The 16,048-nt window shown below is 45.5% G+C and overlaps 1 protein-coding gene across 9 annotated transcripts in view; it reads left to right on the forward strand.

The window, feature by feature from the left end:
• Positions 1 to 3,702: 3,702 nt before the first annotated feature.
• Positions 3,703 to 16,048, forward strand: part of FAM81A (family with sequence similarity 81 member A) — an 84,848-nt gene continuing 72,502 nt past the window's right edge. Inside the window, exons 1-3 of one of the 9 annotated variants that reach the window (XM_019010748.4) lie at positions 3,703 to 3,887; positions 4,629 to 4,669; positions 5,576 to 5,744. The gene's annotated coding sequence lies outside the window, so the exon portion shown is untranslated. Of the gene's footprint in view, positions 3,888 to 4,220; positions 4,236 to 4,628; positions 4,670 to 5,575; positions 5,745 to 10,528; positions 14,465 to 16,048 lie in introns of those variants that run through there. The other 8 variants (XM_019010753.4, XM_055363147.2, XM_055363150.2 and 5 more) reach the window with 8 other exon arrangements.

Here is a 16,048-nt window from a genome sequence, read left to right on the forward strand (position 1 = left end):
AACTTCTCTAAAGAGTGACCTACACCTTTCTTGCGTTTCTACAGCATCCAGTCTTTTCTTAACCCACAGCAAACTGATAACTACAAAACACTCTTGAGGGTCACCAGTGACTTTCTATTCACTAAATTTTCTTGGCTTTCTGCAGGACTTGTCCCCTGGAAACTTTCTGCCCTTGAGCCTTCTCATCTGTGTCTTCTCTGACACTGTCCTCACCCTTACATCTCTGGGTCTTCCTCATTGCTCCCTGTGGGAACCTTCTTCCTCCTCCTGGTCCCTACATATGACTGTTCCTTGTGGTCAAATTCTTTTGCACTCTATTATTGAGAATGAACAAGGTGTAACACTCCTCCCAGTGGATCTCGACAAACCACGGTTGAGAATTGCTGAGGACAAAACAAAGTGCTAACTCTTTATCCATCTGAAACTCACCACAGCCTTGGCCCAACTGCTTTCCAGCCTTCTTATAAACACCACGATGACCTACACAAGCCCTTGACCTCTACCTACCTAGAGGAGCCTACTTACTATCCTTATAGATGTCGTGTGTATCTCATCTTCATGACTAATGGCAGTGCAGAGAGAAAAGTAGAACCGGAGCTCAGCCGTGGAATAAATCACTTAAACAATTCCAGCCGGGCTTGGTGGCTTATGCCTGTAATCCCAGCACTTTGGGAGGCTGAGGCAGGTGGATCACGAGGTTAAGAGATGGAGGCCATCCTGGCCAACATGACAAGACCCCATCTCTACTAAAAATACAAAAATTAGCTGAGCGTGGTGGCCCATGTTTGTAGTCCCAGCTCCTCGGGAGGCTGAGGCGGGAGAATTGCTTGAACCCGGGAGGCAGAGGTTGCAGTGAGCCGAGATCACGCCACTGCACTCCAGCCTGGCGACAGAGCAAGACTCCGTCTCAAACAAACAAGCAAACAAACAAAACAAAACAAAAAAATTCCCACAGTGGACTGGGTGCAGTGGTTCACACCTGTAATCCCAGCACCTGGGGATGCCGAGGCCGGCGGATCACCTGAGGTCAGGAGTTCGAGACCAGCCTGGCCAACATGGCAAAACCCCCTCTCTACTAAAAATAAAAAAGTTAGCTGAGCATGGTGGCGTATGTCTGTAGTCCCAGCTACTCGGGAGGCTGAGACAGGAGAATCACCTGAACCCAGGAGGCAGAGGTTGCAGTGAGCCAAGATCGAGAGCCTCTGCATTCCAGCCTGGGTGACAGAGTGAGACTCTGTCTCAAAAGAAAGAAGAAAAACGAATTTCCATGGTGTCTAGCATAATATACTGAACAAATTATTTGTATTTAAATGATTGCTTTGTAAATAGTATTACAGCCATCAAGTATATAGAATTGTTCTCTTTGATAATTTTTTTGGTAATCCTTGCAGCATAAAATAATTTGTGATAAATCATGGCTTTTTAATTGAAGTAATGCAAGAAAATCTCCATCTCCTGTAATGAGTTACAATCAAAGTGATTCTGGAAAAAATGGATATTTCGTTGCAATTTAGCCTACAAAAATAGGGAAAGAGTTGGAAAGAAAGTAGTGTAGGCTTAATCATTGTGCATTAAATTTTGTCCCCTTGGGATTCAAAACAAATCACTTAAGAAAAAAGATAGATAAGAAGTGGGAAATCATGGGCCTGATTCAAGACCACTTTGAAAGCCCGGTTCTTATTGAGAAATTCATGTTTTGAAATAATTATTAATACAATTATTTGTCTTATTGCTAACTGTTATGATTTTAAAAAAGGAAATGAAAGTCAGCCTAAATAGAAGGTGCCTACATATGGCAAGAGCCCCTCACTTTCCAGGTCCTCTCCTTCCCTACCTTTGAGAGTGAGGGAGTCTTGCAGCAAATGAAAAATCAAAGTTTGGTTTTGATGGCCAGAAGTAAGAAGGCACTTCCTCTGTTTTATAGGTGTTCCATTCTGAGGAATATTAGGATCTACTATCACTCTCCTAGGAAGCCAGGAATGGGTGCCTTGAGGCTCTGGCACCTCAAGTGGTAGAGGGAGTAGGGTCAGTATTGGGGTGGGCAGGGAAAGGGTAGAGTAATAAGAAGAGGAAGAAACAAGACAGAGGGGACGTTATGTGTCCATCTGAGATGCTCTCCATATGCACTGAAAGGCACCCCGATGGAGACAGGCAAGAAATATTTTGAACCTTTTTCTGGACTCTTGGTGATGGACTCTAGGTTTGAATGGGTACTTTCTGCTAACACATGCACACCTTTCCAGATGTTGTGGCAAGTTACAGCCAGAAGGTCACTGGGAAGCAGAGTGACAGTGTCATCACCATGACATAGGATCCAATTCAGTATGTATTTACCTAGTACATACCATGCACCAGGGAGTGGGAATCTAACCGAGAAAGGAAAGAATAATCATGAGCTTTTGCAGCACTAAAGAGATGCTGTTAGATCAGATCTACACATCACAAGACTCAAGGCCATTACTCCCCTGGTCACAACGGCAGTGTTAACATGTGTCTGTGATTATTTGATGAATGCTCGTCAGGCTCTAAGCTCTGTGGGATCAGAAAGTGATGTGTCTCTTTTTCATCTTCACCATTGTGTCTCAGGGCTAAGCATAGTTTCTAGCACTTGGCAGCCATCCAATAGATACTGTTGGCTGAATGAATGTTACAGATGCATTAGCGCTTTGTGGAAGGTATTAGCCCGTTTTACTGGTGAGGAAACAGTCGCAGAATACCCAAGATCACACACAAATAACAGTCCTTAATACTAATAGCCCCTAAATAATAATCCTGCCGGAGAGAGGATTCCAAAACCGCTCAGCCGAATCCACAGTTCGGGCTCTTCTACCATGTCGGGCTCCTTCCCCTGGGTTGGAAGGGCTCAGGCTGCGGGGGTGGGGGAGACAGACGGGAGCCCCTGTGTTGGGTAAGTACCAGTATCTGCGAAGGAGGCAAGAACCAGATGAGGCAAAGGTCGTGTCCCCCCCCAACTCCGCTGAAATCCTGCCCATCGAGAGGAAGCACAATTATGAGTGAATGGGCTTGTGCGTCCTGATGAGAATCCAAAATCGAGAGGAAGGTGGAAAGAGCCAGGACGCGCTGGGAGGGGATGAAGCTGACGGGAGAAGGAAGGGCTGGGAACAGGAGGGGTGTTCGCGGTTCTTCTTCTCGTCGTGTCTGCTGCGATGAGACACGATCCTGGGTCCCAACTGCAGGTGTCAAGGCGATTCAGTAAATGACACATGGCAGCCCCGGAGGGTTCGTTCACCTGCACAGGTGGGGCGTCACCGTGGCCTAATCAAATAACTTCTCCCCAATTTGAGATGGGGCGGGGGAGAGAACTATTTTTGTGGGAAAGCGGTTTAGTAAATAAGGTATATTGGGGCTCTGGAGAGAATTGCAATGCCACCACCATGGCTATGATCTCCGTCAGGCACCATTTCAACTCCTCTCCAAATCAACCATCCCTACAACAGGATTTATTTTCCAATGAGCGAAATCCCCGCCCGCCAACTCCAAGGCGCTTGGATGCGAGCTCTGTGGGAAACAGCAGCGACGAACAGAGGCTATTTTGGGTGTGGGAACGAGGAGGGAGGAGGGGCGGCGCCGCCAGGCTGGGCGCGGGTGCTCGGGGAAAGCCTCCAGCTCGGGCTGCCACGGCAACCGCGTCCAGGCAACGCGCCCGGAAGCGGCTCGGGCGGCGCGCGGCGGCTCGCGCCCCCCGGGAGCCGCGAACCCGGCCGGGCCGCGCGCCGGGCCAGGCGGCAGGCGCGCGCTGATTGGACGGCGCTCCCCGCGGCGCGGGCCCGCAGCCGGGCGCCCTGCTCAGCCAGCGCCAGCGGCCGCCGCACCCAGCCGCGCCGGCGAGGACATGGGCAGCCGCGGCGCGCCCACCCCCCGCGCCGGTGAGTGCCGCGCTCTGGGAACCCCGGCCGGGCGGCCTCTGGGGCTGGGCGGCGGGAGCTCTCTGGGACGGCCGGTGACCTTGGGGCAGCCTCTCAGGAGATAGGCGTGGGGTAGAGAGAGCTGCGCGTGGCCCATGTGACATGCCGCGGGCGAGAGGGTTAACTGCATGTGACGCGAAGGGCTGAAGTTGGGCACAGAGCGCAACTGGCGTTGCATTTTCGCGGGGGCTGCATGCTAGCGAACCAACCGACGCCCGGAGGGACTGTTTGGGGGAGCTGGGGTGGTGCACGGATTGCCAGGGGTAAAGGCGAGTCAGCCGACCCACTACTCAGAGTGAGTGACCTTGGGTAGGTTAACCATCTGCTCTTCCGCCCCTTCGCTTTTTCTCATCTTTCAAACGAGGGGCTAGGGGGTCTTTGCAGTTCCAGAATGCTGTTGTGCCATCCTACTGCGAGCTGAGAAAGAGCCCTAAAGTACGGTTCTGCAGGTACCAGAGATGCAAAGCTTAACCATGTTTATTCTAGGAGGGGTTTCCATTAATTGGCTCCTAAAGTGGTAAGAAATGTTATCGTTGTCTGGAAGATTATGGAGCAAGCAGTCGGTGGTCCGGAGAATGGCTTCTTAAGATGCACAGGTTAAAACCTCTTAGGTGCCCTAAAGACATGAACAAAATCAGGATTAATGCTCCTAAGTTCTTCTTTCCTGTAGTTAATCTAATAGGAAACTTTGTATTTGAACAGGTAAAATCAAAACCCAATCGTGGCAGGCAGCAGCAAATTAAGTGAGTCATTTCTTCAATGTGCACGAGGTTTATGTGTGTGTGTGCGCGCGTGTGTGTGTGCGTGTGTGCGCGTGCGCTCTCGTCCTCAGCTCAAAGTCTGCGTACGGCAGTGTTAGAAATTATTTCATAGGAGTAACCAGAAATAATGCTAGAATGATTCGAATCCACAAAAGTGCAGCTCTCTCAGAAGCAAGGGCAAACATTTGCAACTTGCTTTTAAAATAAGAGTTAGGTTTGTAGAGTAAATATACTCTTTATTGAGAACCATCCCCAGATTTGCACATTGTATCTGCCTTCTGGGCCCTGTCACTGAATGTGCGTGTGTGTATGTGTGTGTGTGTGTGTGTGTGTGTGTGCTGGGGGGGGGGCGGGTTCCGTGGCACTTATAATATTTTTAGCGTTGACTGGTACTAAAAAGGACACTTAGTCCCCCTTCCATATCCCCTGTCTATAAACTTCCCTCTTCCACGGAGGGGAATGGAAGAAGTACCCTCTCACAGGTACCCCTGGTTGCCCCTTCTGACTTTCTACTTAAAGCTACCCTTGATTTTCATTCGAATCTGATTTCATCTGTATAAGAACGTGGGTTGGGAAGACACAGTTTCCAATGCTAATGAATAAGCTTCTGCAAGCTTGTTTACCTGAGGGCTTAATAACCTTTAATGTGTTACATGTTAGAAATCTGATAGCATACGGATAGAAAAATCCTTAGTGCCCAGGGATTCAACCACGAAGCCCTACCAACCATTTAATGAACCACACTACATGGTGCTTGGAACCCTTATTAGCGCATTATTCAGCCTCCTCTCTCTGCAGGCCACTAGGCTGTGTCACTCCGACCTGGCTTTCAATGTCTTGTTTCTTGTATCCTGCAGCCACACTCTTGCATTTTCATTTTTTCTGTAGCTGAGCCCACCTTCTCTCCCGAGCACCAGAGCCTGAGTGAACAACTTCCCGCAGAAGAGCCTTCTCTAGTGTCCTCCGCTGTCTCACCAGAGTAGGGATGCTCTTCCGCTTCTCCTTAGTGCTGCCTCCAAACCAATGCACCATCACCAACCAAGTCTCCTGTCGGAAGGTAGTGCTGTCTGCTTGTGCCCCTACCCTCCTTCTTATCTTCTGGTCCAGTGCTTCCCAAACCTGGGGGCTCCTCAGAATCACCTGGGACATTTTGAAAAACTTGGTCTTTAGACTCTCTCAAATATACCAAATTAGAACCATTGGGGGCTGGGGCAGGGTGGGGGAGTAAGACTTAAAAATCCCTACTTTAAAAACAAACCCCAAAAGGAGGAGCAGCAGGAGACGATGAAGAGAAGGAACAGAACTCTCTGGGCAATTGTGATGTACACCCAGGTACAGTGGGGATCTCTTCACTTGATGCCTCAAAGAAGTGATAAACAAACAAAAAACATGAGCAGCCAGCTTCATTCTCTTCTCTGCTTTGTCTCTTGCCAGTGACTTTGGGTTTTGTGTTGAAGCTCTCTTAATTCTTTGACCTTGAAGTTCCTCAACATCTATTCCAGTAGCCTCAGTTTCCACTTTGCTTCAACTAACATCTTGGACTTGTTCAGTCTTCAACAAGACTAAACCTTTGAGATCTTGAACTTGGACTTCAGCCTACTTAGCTGATACTACCCACATACTGCTCTGGATTTTAACCATCGCTGAGGACCCTGGTCCCTTAAGCACTTGCTGTTCCAATCCTTCAGTCCCTCTGTGACTCTGTTTCTCCACTTGGGGCATGTAAGTTGCTGGCCATTTCCATTCTGTCTGGGATCCCAGAATCCTTTGTTTCAGTGTGTTGGGCTTCTTATATTTCAGTCCTCAATCCAAAATCACCCCCCCTTGCCTGCTTATTCTTCTCCCAGCCTGCCACATTATCTAGGAGGAAGTAACAAAGACCTTTGGTACAGGTTCCATTGAAAATTTATGTTGGCTCTAATTTCACCAGATAAATTCCCACTTTACCTTCCTCAAGGCCCCCAAGCATCTTTCTCTTCCTCTCTTTGTCCTTCTTTATTTTGTCTTTCTCAAAGGAAGAAAATGTCTACAAGTCTCTTCCCCAAGGTTAATCCACATGCAATCCACACTCTTCATTCTCTGGACTTGATTCCTTCCTTCTCACCTCTTTTGGGAACTGGCTGCATTTGTTATTCCTCTTCTCCAGTGTCTTTGGTCCTTCCCTACTCCGCCCCAACCCTTACTCCACCATATGGGTCATCCTTCCCATAAGAAACTCTGGTGGGGTCCTCGCTCTGTCCAATAGAATTTTCTGTGGTGAGAAAAATATTTTATATCTGCACTGTCCCATATGGTAGTCACTACCCACATGTGGCTCTTAAGCACACGAAGTGTGGCTAGTATGACTGAGGAACCAAGTTTTCCATTTTAGTAAATTCTAAACTAACTTAAATCCAATTGAAGTAGTCACATAGGGCCAATGGCTATCGTATGGGGTAGCACTGTTTTTGACCCTGCTACTCTGTTTAACTGTCCTCAGGTTCTCTTCTTTGTCCACTCACCTATTCTGGTTTCACCCTCATCTTTCTGTTGAAACTGCTTCCTCAGAGGGCTCTGGCATAGGTGTCCTGGCTGCAGATCTGAGGCCTTTGCCCTGTCTTTCCCTTCCTTGGTCCCTGCCCTGTGTCTCCTGGCAGCAGTCAGCCCTTTGCACCTGTCTCTCTCCTTGTCTCCATGACACTGGTTGTCCAGGCCCACTCGAACCTCATTTGTTTCCTTTTTCTTCCTGGCATGTAGACACGGGGATGCTGTGAGATCCTGTCCTTGGTCTTTCCTTTCCTTTCCTTTTCCTCCTCCCTTCCCCCTGCCCCAGCCTCACCTCTGAGCCCGCAGTAGTATTTAAAGAGCACTGGGCGCTTTCCCCGCACCTCGCTGGGCGCCCTCGCCCACTTGTACTACTTCCTCTAATCCTCACTCCAACTCTGTGAGGCAGAGACTCTGATTACTCCCGTTATGTAGGTGCAGAAATGGAAATGGAGGGAGATTTGAATAACTTAAAGCAAACACTGCTTTCAAGGAGCAGACCTGGGAAAGGGACTCCACCAGTCTGACCTTAGAGCCCCCCTTTTAACCCTGTTTACCCAGGGCCCCCAGGTACTTCAAATCTATATTTTGGGCCCTGAGCTGTTGCCCACATTTCCCTCAGAATGTAATACTCAGAAGCCTGACTGCTTTGTCTCTACCTTGTCTTCCTGGCTTCTGTAATCATTTTTCCCCTTTTTAAACCTTTTACTTTGAATAATTCAAATTTATAGAAAAGTTGCAATAACTGGCCAGGTACAGTGGCTCGTGCTTGTAATCCCAGTACTTTGGGAGGCCAAGGCGGGTGTATCACCTGAGGTCAGGAGTTCCAGAGCAGCCTGGCTAACATATAGTGAAACCCCGTCTCTACTAAAAAAATACAAAAATTAGCTGGGCATGGTGGTGAGCGCCTGTAATCCCAGCTACTCAGGAGGCTGAGGCAGGAGAATCGCTTGAACCCAGGAGGTGGAGGTTGCAGTGAGCCGAGATCGCACCACTGCACTCCAGCCTGGGCGACAGAGCGAGACTCCGTCTCTCAAAAAAAGAAAAAAAAAAAAAAAAGAAAAGAAAAAGAAAAGTCGCAATAATTAAAATAATTCCCAACATACCTTTCAACCAAATTCTCTAAATATTAATTTTTACCACACTTGTTTTCCCTTTCTCGCTCTATCATATTCTCTCATTCTCTCTCTCTGTGTCTGTGTATCTGTGTGTTTATGCACACACATATGTATACACACACACAAGTGCATATGTTGTCATTTTCCCTGAACCATTTTAGAGTGAGTTGTAGACATGATACACCTTTGTCCCCCTAAATACTCAAGTGTATATTTCCTTTTAAAAAGGACATTTTCTTGTATAAGTGCCAAAATCAGAAAATTAGCATTAAGAGCTATTATCTAATCAACAGGCCTTATTCATGTGTCATCTATTGACCTAATAATGTCCTTCATGGCAAAAGAGGAGAAAAAAAGATCTTTATTGTTTTATTTTGTTTTTGAGATGGAGTCTTGCTCGGTTGCCCAGGGCGGAACTCAATGGCACGATCTCGGCTCACTGCAGCCTCCGCCTCCCTGGTTCAAGCAATTCTCCTGCCTCAGCCTCCTGAATAGCTGGGATTACAGGCACCCACCATCATGCCCGGCTAACTTTTGTAATTTTGTAGAGACAGGGTTTCACCACGTTGGCCAGGCTGGTCTTGAACGCCTGACCTCAGGTGATCTGCCTGCCTTGGCCTCCCAAAGTGCTGGGATTATGGGTATGAGCCACTGCACCTGGCCAAAAAGATCTTTTAAAAAAAAAGATGTTTTCTGGTCCAGGATCCAGTCCAGGATGTGTTACATTTGTTGTCATGCCTCTTTCATTTCCTCTAATCTGGGACCGTTTCCCAGTCATTCTGTCTCTCGTGAACCTTGACACGTTTGAAGGGTGCAGGTCAGTTATGTAGTAGAATGCCCTGTAGCTTGGCCTTGTCTGATGTTTCTCATGAGTAGTGGAGTGTGTCCCTCTCAGTGCTTTCCTTGATGACGTTAGTGCCATCATCCTCTTCTCTGTAACCAGAGCTTGAACACCTGGGGTTATTCTGACTTTCTGTTCCTTGCACTCCCACATCCAGACAGTCACTGAGTCAAGTTGAGGTGTCACCTGCACAGTCTCCCTCTATTCGTCCTTTCCTTTCTGTGCCTACTGTCTCTCTCCTGTTTGGGGCAGTTGTGGAATGAAGGCCTGTGCACACTGGCCTCAATCGACTGTTCCAGCCTAACTGGCCACTGCTTAGCAACAGGAACCCAAGGGTCCCATAGTCCTCACCAATCAGCATTTCCTCTGCTTTGCCCCATCTCCACCCCTTCTCATGCTGCTCTGAATTCACATCATTTACCCCTTTGAATATCAGACTCAAATGCCTGCTCCTCAAGTGCTTTTCCTGATGGCCCAGTTCAAACTGATCCTGCCTTCTGCCCAGTGGCACTGACCAGCCCCTCCATTCTTGCTCGGTGGCTTGCTAGTGTTATTTCCCTGCATAATGGGAGTTCCTGCAGCACGGGGGCTGTGTCTTGTTCAGCACTGTAGAGGCTCAATGAATATTTTTTGACTGGACTAAATTATTTGATGAAATCATTAAGCAAGTGCACAGAATAACCATGGAGCTGTCTGCTAGCACGTGGTGTGCGATGGTGGATGTGAGACCCATGCCTTACCCGAAGAGTCAGGTGGGTGTTGGCTCAAAATAGGATTTTTTAGTAAAACCGTGGATAATTTGAGAAGGCATTTTCATGTTGTAAGTGGAAAAAATGATTCTTCCCTGATGACATCTTAACGTCGTGTGTATGTGTCAAGACAAAGAAAGAGCATATTTGATTTTTTAAAAAAAGAGTAGAGAAACTAACATAGCATATTAAAAATGGCCCATCTAGTTCTTCACACGCCAAATGAGCAGCTGAATGTGAGAGGAGTAGTTTCTCCAGCTCCCTTCCTCCCTGGGAGCCCTGGAGCCACCTGCCTCCTCTGGCTGTCTGGCCTCCTCTCTCTCCTCTGCTGTCCTTCAGCACTGCCTCCCCACTCTACTCACTGTTTCTCTCCTCCCGTATTTCACTCTTTCTGTCTGTTACTCTCTCTTAGTAACTCTTCTACTGTCCTCCCTCTCCCTATTGACTGTTTTATTTTATTTTTTGACTTATTGGATGTGGTTTTATGTTCCATGAGTTTTTCCATATAAAAGCAGGTGATTTTTGCAAAAAGAGAAAACCCAATTGCTTTTTATGCCTTGGTGGTCTTTTGTCGACTCCTTCCATAGCTCAGTGGTTCTTGTTATTTTAAAAATGTAGCTATCAGTGATAATAAAATGGTTTATTGGAAGGAACATAATTACCTCTTTCTGGTACACCAGGAAAATTACTAGGAATGTGCTGGTTGATAAATATCAAAAAGCCTAAAATTTTCACTTGCTACCAAGGGAACATTGATACTTGAGGTTGAAAGTCAGATTTCAGTGTGGTGATAACTCAGGTTTCCGGGTGGCGAGCTGCTGAGCTTACTGGGAACTTCAGTCTTCCTCCCTGAAGGTGTCCGCGTTTGCTGACTGGTTGTCACCCCCTGCCCCACTTCAGAACGCGTTTGTGAAGAAGACATTCTCTCTGGATGAAGCAACTACAGAAGTGCAGGCAAGACATTCTGCTGCCGTCGCTGAGTGTGGCTTAAATAAAAAGCATGTTTATGTGGGAGAGAATGTGTGGGGGTTGCTTTCGCATTATGGAATTCTTAAAATTGTTGAACCGGGAAGATGTTATTCAGAAACCCCTGGTGCCTTCAGCTTGTTTTTTGTTTATTTCAGGTTTCTTTTTTCCCCCATTTTTAATTATCTCTGGAAAAACTCAAGAGTCCTCCCCTGCTCCTAAAATAGTTATAAAATTAATGTGCTGTACTCAAGTCGTTACTCCATGTAAAAGAGTAAAAGACTCCCATATTAAGCAGAGAAGTCCAGCCTCCTCTCTCTGAGTGTGAGAAAAAGGGCATAGACTGGAGACTGGATCTTTCTTCTAAGTCTAAATTCTTAGCTTTTCAGCCAGCGATTTATAGAGGGTAGAACCAAAAGTCACCACCAGCATTCTGTCTGTATGAGAGCACACAGAATCGTGCTTTCCCCTGCTAGTTTAGTAGGTAGAGAGTTTACATGGGCTTTTAATAATATTTTTTCTCTTCTAGCTGTTGCACTTGGCAGGTTCCTTTTTTAACATTTGATAATGTATCTTTTCTAATGCTAGAAAGAAAAGTTGCCAAATATTGCTGTTGATCATAATAAAACACCCTAAAAGTAATGACTTCTTTTTTGGTATGAGTGCCCGGGCCCACTGCAGGGTGATCTCCAGCCTTCCGCCAAGCGCACAGCTGGAAGGGCACCTTCAGTCAGCAATCGATATGTCATTTGGGTAGAGCAACTCAACAATGAAAATGGTGGGTCTTCCCAAATTAGAAAAACAAAAAGGCGAATGAACAAATATGTATGAGTGTCCATGAAGAGGCGCTGTGCTAGGCTTCGTGGAGATTAACAGGTTCATGTAGGATGTGGTTCCCGCTGCCCTACGGCAGCTCAGCTGGGGAGACATAATCCAGAAAAGTTCAAATAACAATAGAAGATTTAAATAGCATTTCAAAATAGCTGTTATTAATAGAGGAGAACAAAAACCAATCTGTTTTTGCAAGGGTTCTCCTAAAAATGTTAACATCATTCTAAGCTGTGGAGAGTGGATTGAACATCAGAGACCAGTCATTGGGTTCTAGAGGTCTGTCTGTAAATCTGTCTGGACCTGACAGAGGCCATGTGTGTATTGCAGATTGACCACCTCCATTCAGTTATGCAGAAATCTCTGCACTGGCTGGAAGAGCACTGTCAAATGTTGTAAGCATTCTAAAGTTCACCTTTGTGGGTCAGAAACACATCACCCCTCACCCTTCTACCTCCAACAGAATTCCCTTTATGAATGTGATAGAATGGAGGGGAAAGAATGCAAGTCTTGCTAAGTGGACTCAAGGCCATTTTCACAAAGGGCATTGAAGGTATCTGCTCTGGGACCCCGTGGAGGGACTTGCAGTTTTCCTGGAACCTCGAGTTTCTGGAATACTGTGCTGGCATCACTCCAGAACCACTGGACCTGTACAACATGCTGATTCCCTGGTGCACAGGCAATCCAGGCTTCAGTCCCAGCTTTGATGAGAGCACCAGCCTCAAGCCTTGTTCTGTGCCCACAAGGAAACGAAAGTAAAAATTAATAGCAAACTTCTTTTAACTAAACCATAGTCTTTAAAGCCCAGAATCAGACTTGTTTCTTGGTTTTGATAGCTGTAAATGAGCAATTTATGCTTTTTGTTGTTATTGTCATTCACTGGTTCATTCTTTTCTTCAAGAAGGTTTTATTTAAATTTGTGTAATTGTGAAAATAGCACACTTGTTAAAGTATTTTGAAAATAAGGAAAAGCAGAATAAAAATGTACCCAGTGCCACTATTTACATTTCAATTTATCTCTTTCCACTGTTTTAAAAGATATGACTATACTAATACTTCTAGTCCTAGAATCCTTGCCTCACCCTCTCCAAGATGGCTGTAGGATTTCTGGGTTGCTGAGGTAATGTACAGTTGAAAAAATGTCAAGATGTGTCAGGTAAGCTACGTCTGCTGTTGGCCTAAGGACAGATATTTTGGTGTAAGGATGCCTAATGTCTTAGAGACCATGTAAGGCCTCGATGACTTACCCAGCTTTCCCCAGATCAGCCTCACAACCATAATGCCATGCGCGTTCCTCAATGTGCTAGCCCAGTATATTTCTTCCAAGGACTGCTCAGCTGTTCTAAAAAATTCTGGTCAGGAATGGGGAGAGATGAGCTGCCTATGAAGGAGACAGAGTGTGCTTATTTGCACTGTTTTCATTTCCTTTGCACATAATTTGGAGGCACTTCCCCAATTGGGACAGTGTGGCTAATTTGTGGAAAGCTCCTGCTATTAGCATTGGTCTTTCCTTTGGCCTTGTCAATCTAGATACATTGGCTTGGGAAATTAGGCATCCTGACCTCAGTTGCACAGCCCTCTTCCTCCTTCTTTTACCAAAGCACATGATTTAGCCAGATAACAACTATCCACACCACAGAGATAATTCCAGCAATTTGGCAGGGGGAAAGTTGGTAGGAGGATGAGTGAAGGGAGGGGAGGGGGAAACAGCATTAAAGGTAGCCTCAAGACCATGGAGGCATCTAGGCATGAAGGGAGGAGGCCTCAGATACAGGAGAGAAGGAAGGCAGATAATTGGTGGCCTGGGCACTCAGCAGGGCAGTGGTTGCCTTCTCCTTGACTTTGAGTCTCCTGCCTCATCCATCTTTGCTGGCCCATGGTCAAGCAGTCTTCTCACTGTGGGGAGAAAGGGAAGAGGGAGGAGCAAGAGAAGTAGGATGTGGTAATGGTGGCAGTGGTAGTGGTAGTAGATAACTTCAACATTTACAGGGTTGGCTGGGAGTGGTGGCTCAGGCCTGTAATCCCAGCATTTTGGGAGTCCTAGGTGGGCAGATCATGTGAGGTCAGGCGTTTGAGACCAGCATGGACAACATGGCAAAACCCCGCCTCTACTAAAAATACAAAAATTAGCTGTGTGTGGTGGCATGCACCTGTAATCCCAGATACTCAGGAGGCTGAGGCAGGAGAATCACTTGAACCCGGGAGGCAGATGTTGCAGTGGGTGGAGATTGTGCCACAGCACTCCAACCTGGGCCACTGAGTGAGACTCTGCCTGAAAAAAAAGAAATTGCAGTGTCTTTTAAACTCATGAGTCAAAATGTTTGCACCATCTAAATTGTGGTGCCTTGGAGCAAAGCGCTGGCTTCCAGGCCCTGGTTGTAGTTCTAAATAATGTGTACTATTGTGCATTGTGGGATGTTTAGTAAGATAGATAGATAGATAGATAGATAGATAGATAGATAGATAGATAGATACATAGATACATAGATACATAGATACATAGATAGATAGATAAAGGTACTATAAATCCACCTTGGTGGGTTTTTTTTTTCTTTTTTACCTTAACATTATATAGCAAGGATATAAATACATAGATATATTCTTAGCTTTTTTTTTGTTTGTTTTTTAGTTTTTTTGGAGACAAGATCTAGCTAGCTCTGTTGCCCAAGCTGAAGTGCAGTGTCATGCAGTGTTGAACTCCTGGGCTCAAGCAATCCTCTTGCCTTAGGCTCCTGAGTATCTTGGACTACAGGTATTCGCCACCATGCCTGGCTAATTTATTTTTTATTGTTATTTTGTTGTAGAGACGGGGGCATTGCTATGTTGCACAGACTGGTCTTGAACTCCTGGCCTGAAATGATCGTCCTATTTCAGCCTCTAAAAATGTTGGGATTATAGACATGTAATCCATCATGCCTGGCCAGCTATTGATATTCTTTTGAGTGGATGTGCTGTGTTCTAACTAACTGCTCTTCTATTGTTGGACATTTAACCAATAGCCATTTATAGAAATATTGCTATCTAGTTAAGATCACATAGTATTAAGTATGGATAAAATGCTTTAAGAGTAGAGATTTCATGGAGATTAGTTACTTTTGCCGTGGAATTCTAATTTCATGGTCCTAGAATGTATAGGGCAAGAGTGAGTTCTGTACATGCCCTGGAGAGTCTAACAATTTGACTCCCCTTTGAACTCTTGGTTTATGTATTTTTTTAAGTGGGGGCAAGAAGAAGTAATTTATTTCTTTTAAATTGATACAGTGAAAAATTAAGTTTAAGAAGTAAAAGATATGTTTAGTCAAAGCCCCAAGTATTTTACCTATTCCTCTCTACTTCTCACTTAGAGAGAAATATGACCCTGATTTGGTATTTGTCATTTCCACATTCATCTTGAGATGTTACAGATTTGGCATATTATTTGGCATGTTTTAAACGTTTAAAAAATGGCATTGTATAGTGTTCGTATCCTTCTTCAGCTTACTTTTTTCACTTAATATATTTGTGAGATTCATTCACATTGGGACTTGTAATTATAATTCATTTCTTTTTCTCTTTCTTTCCTTTTTTTTTTGTGAGACAAAATCTCACTCTGTTGCCCAGGCTGGAATGCAGTGATGAGGTCACTGCTCACTGCAGCCTTGACCTCCCCAGGCTCAGGTGATCCTCCCACCTCAGCCTCCTTAGTAGCTGGGACAATAGGTTTGTGCCACCACACCCAGCTAATTTTTCTTTCTTTCTTTTTTTTTTTTTTAATGTAGATGGGGTTGCCATGTTGCCCAGACCCAGTCCTGGGTTCAAGCCGTCTGCCGCCTCGGCCTCCCAAAGGGCTGGGATTACAGGCCTGAGCCACTGCACCTTGCTGCTAATTCATTTATTTTCAATACTATTTGTTCTTTCATTGCATGAATATATCATAGTTTATTCTTCCATTTGCCTAATGGTGGGCGTTCATTCCCCACTCCTCACTTTTTTGCTATTAGAAAGAATGCTACCTTAAGTATTCTTGCAAATGTCTTCTTAAGAGCACATTTGGAAAGTTTTCGAGGATTTTTTAGTAGTAGAATTATTAGGTCATTACGTTTGTGCATCTTCAGCTTTACTAGATATTCAACATTGCTTTCTAAAGTGGTAGTATCAACTCACACTCCCATCTTGTGCTCCTGTTGTTCCATATATATTCTTGTCAATACTTGATCTTTTCATACTTGATTTTTGCCAGTCTGATGTGATGAAATGGTATCTCTGGGGGATTTTATCTCTTATGGCAAATTAGATTTATTTTATAATTTGCTTCCATTGTCCAGAACAGAGCCAATGTTGCATATATTAAAAACAA

This window comes from Gorilla gorilla, chromosome 16 (genome assembly GCF_029281585.2).
Source record: "Gorilla gorilla gorilla isolate KB3781 chromosome 16, NHGRI_mGorGor1-v2.1_pri, whole genome shotgun sequence".
Lineage (NCBI taxonomy): Eukaryota > Metazoa > Chordata > Mammalia > Primates > Hominidae > Gorilla > Gorilla gorilla.